We start from the raw sequence: 4351 nt of genomic DNA on the forward strand, positions 1-4351 counted from the left end.
TCGAGAGAGTTAATCTTCTTCTCGTAAGATTCTCGTTCAGCTCCAAACTTTCTTTCAACTTCGATTATCCTATTCTTTTCTATTTCCATCTCTTGCCTTTCATCACTTAAAACCTTTTCCACTTTCAAAACTTTTTCTTTCTCTAAGTTTAACAGCTCTAATACTTCAATCATTTCACTTTCAGATTTATTCACAATAGTAGTTAAGTCCTCAACCTGTTTATTTAACCTAACTGTCTCTTCTGGATCAGCACAGGTTTTCACCAGTTCATCCAGCTTTTCTTGCAAAATTCTCTTCTCTTCTTTCTCTCTCTGAAGAATACCATTCATATGATTTGACCATGAGATACTCTTGCTAAGACTAGAATCTACTTGAGCATACTTTTCTTTAAGCTCACGATATTCTTTAGTATAAAAAACTGCCATTTTAAAAAAATTGATCAGTTAAGGATCTATGCAGTGAAATCAGATAAAAAATACGAACAGTTAAGCTCAAAAAGAACAGAAAAACACACGCAAAAACAAATATACAGTGATCCAAAAAGAAAATCTAAACACAAACAATCGAAGAAACCAAAAACAGTCTAAAAACAATAAACCAAGTCCAAAAATCTAGATACAAGCCCAAATACAATACAATGTATGCCGTAAACAGTGAACAATTAGCAATTCCAAATTAGCTTGAGATGTCCTTGATACTGTATGATTCAACAACTGTTCAAAAACAGCAACCAACAGCAAGTAGTGTAAAACTCTTCAATCTGCTTCACTTTTCCAAGAACAGGACTTTTCACACTGTAATGTTCAAAAAAAAAGCTTAAACCTGCTGTGTATTGCTAAGTCGCCTCACTGCCCAAGCTTTGCTATGCCTTAAAGTAGCTGGCACAATGTACCCAAATAGCCTTTGATGTATCTGTCACTAATCCTGCTGCTTAAACCTTAAAGAATTTCGCAGCAGCAACCTGTCTTGAATTTAAACAAAACAACAACTTAGAACTGAGAATTGGAGACAGTTCAAAATCAAAACAGTCACCAAATCCAAACACAAACGTTGTTGCTGCTATCACAATGTTATTGCTGTCACAATGTTGTTGATGCTGCTGCTTCTTCAACCAACAGAATCTGTGTAGCTGTGTAACAGTGCAATGTTAAACCTTGCTTCTTATTTACTGCTGCTGTGGAATTGTTGTTTCAAATCAAAACGCAGCACAACAAAAAGTAGTTACTGCACTAAACTTTCTGCACAAAACAGAAACAATCTCAAAATGTGTTAAATCACTACGCAAAGCAAAACTGAGTGTTAAATCAAAACCTGTGTATGCACACAAATTAAACCTGTTACTTCTGTCAAAATAGTTGCCTGCACACTGTGAATCGGCTTCCTGCTCTCTCTGTTAAGACTTGCAACCTGTTGTTTGCGGCTGTTCTGTTTCTTATTGCGTTACTGTTTTGTTGGTACAAAATGCAGACTGTTAAACTCTTTTGAAACTGTAAACAACTGCTATTCTTGTTCTGTCTGTTAAGACATGCTGCTGTCTTATTTCTAAACACAAACACAGCACACTCCGATATGTACTTGCTGTTACAATTTAACAAGCTGATCTGCAGAATGAACCTGCTGTGTAATTGCTATCAAAAATCAAGAACAAAGGTATGTTGCTGTTCTCGTTGCTGTTGGGTAGTTGCTGTCACAAAACAACACAGACTGTTGTTTCTCTTCTTGCTGTCAAATAGCAAGTTGACTTGCTGTCAAAATCTGTAAAACAGCAAACTGTTGCTTAGTCTTTAAAAAATCTGTTTCAAGCTGCTGTACATATCAGTTCAATGCAAGCTGTACGGAGTTTGGTTAACGACATGGCCACTTTTGGGTTCATAAACTTGGCGACCCACACAGTCTCATCAGCCTCAGCAATCTGTAATGCCTCTTGAAGAAAATTGACTAACTCTGGAGTCAATTTAAGAAGAGGGGGCCTCAAAGCAAGGCGAAAATTCAAGGCTGTCACAGTCCCAACCTGTTGATCGACATTTTTTTTGACCTTAGAGGGCGTATGAGAAGTGATTAATGCTGGCTTTACTAATTGGGTACTTCTCATTGCCTGACTGGAACTCGCATGCAAAGGAGTCACCTGCTACTGATGATTGCAAAGACAAGGATACAGGGGACAGCATCAGTTTCACTTACAAGTTCGAGATATTGGACTCTATTTTGTTTATACTTGTGGTTAATGCTGATTACCAATTTTAAAGCTTGATATTCCTCAGCTGTACTGCACTTTCATTGAAAACTGTGATTCAGATACCTTATTAAAAGGAATTTCATCAGAGTGTTCCGTTCCAGCTGAATTTATTGCCGATCAAAATCATTTTTTTTATTAAATTTATTCGGGCAGGACTTATCTCTACATCATCTTCTTAGGAAAGATGATGCTTCTGATTCCTTGAAATTTAATCCGAGTAGTGAAGTGAGAAGTGATTGCCCTTTGAATACCGGTGAAGTGATGACCGGTGAAGATGACCGGTGAAGAGATGACCGGTGAAGATGAATACCGGTCAAGTGATGACCGGTGTAGGATGAACACCGCTCAAATTAAACCTAAAGATCGACTTACCTGCGATCGCCCGGTATATCTCTCCGTTCAAGGAATCCGATTAAGTTGTACGCGGTTTCCCTTTGAAATTGATTGATATATCAACCGGTGAACAATCCGGTCAAGTTACACCTTTGATTTATCTTTTCTCCGTTCAACTTGTGTAAGATTTCTTATCCGCTCAAGTTTTAGAAGGAAACCTCATGAATCAAGTTTTTAGAGTCCGGTCAAAATGAAATTGGGCTTAAAATGAATTTTGGGCCTTTTACATTTTAGACGGTTTAACAAAAATAAAACAAATTCAAAAAAAATCAGATTAAAACTAACAAAAAACACAAAAACTAAAAAAATTTAACAAAAACTGGATCAAAACACTGATTTACGAAAAAAAATTTAAGAACACGAAAAAAAATTAAAATCTAAAAACCCGATCAAATCTTGATTAAAATTGATCAAATCATAAAAATTTGTGAATAACAAAGATTCACAATTCAATTTCGAACATTTTGATCTTGTTTTTAACGCAAAAACACAAGATTTTATAAAAAAATCGGATCAAAATCAAAGAAAATGTCAAGAACACGAAGAACACGAAAAAAAATTCAAAAAAAAATTCACTTATCTGATCGATTTCTTTTCCTGATTTCTTGCATTCCAGCTTTGATACCAATTGTGTGTCCACAATCACTGATCAATCTTTATATTAAGCTTCCTTCAATGGCAGATTCATGGATTTATCATTCAAGAACACTTTGAACACTTTATGAATATTGAGAGGAAAAGTCAATCCTCTCAATTCAGTCAAACCTTCTATTATCAATGAATATTACAATTAGCTCTTCTCTCTCTAATTACAAAGATTAAACCATATTTATATGGTCAATCATATTAAGACAAAGTCAAAGTCAAACTAGTCTAAGAAAGTCAAACACGCTGACTTTACAATTATAGACTAAAATTAATCTTTCAAGGCGAATACAATTAATACTGATTTTTCAGTCCTAACATAAAATGAAAGTTTTAAAAGTATATTATCCAAAATAAGAATCAAATTAAAGTATGTTACTTTTTAATGCAATTTACATATCTATACTATCTTATTAAGCAAATTTAGCAAAAGTCTTAAAGTCTTAAAATATTAAATGACCAAAATACCATTTATACTCACTTTTTCACTTTTTTCACCCCCTTCTCTCCTCACATACACTCACCCCCTCACATACACTCACATTCTTACAACTGATTTTTTTAAAATTATAATTTTAAATTTACACTTTATACCCCTATAATTAATTAATTTATTTATTTTACGTCCTTTACTTTTAAATGTTTCGTTTTAAACATTTATCAAATTAACATATATAATCGTATATCAATTAAAACATGTTTAAAAAATACATTTTTATTTTAACAAGTTACACCATTATAATCGTCTCGTTAATACATCTGAAATGAGTCCAATATTGAATAGTTTTTGATTTAATTATATTATTATATATTATATATACTGTGAAAAAATATTTTTAATATTTACGATTTATACTTTTATAGTTATTTATATATATATATATATATATACTATATATTTTGGGGTTAGGCTGTCCAAATTACACTGTATAGTATGTTTTGAATTAATATGTTATTGGGTTTTTTTGAAATATGTATATACATGTATTAATTCAACCTTAATATGAGTTTCTGGACAAGAAAGAGGGTAAGCAGTTGAAATTTCATTCTAAAACCCATCTTTTTTTGTCTTTTCAT

The sequence above is a fragment of the Cynara cardunculus genome (genome assembly GCF_001531365.2).
Source record: "Cynara cardunculus var. scolymus isolate 2C chromosome LG 14, CcrdV1, whole genome shotgun sequence".
In the NCBI taxonomy this organism is placed as follows: Eukaryota; Viridiplantae; Streptophyta; class Magnoliopsida; order Asterales; family Asteraceae; genus Cynara; species Cynara cardunculus.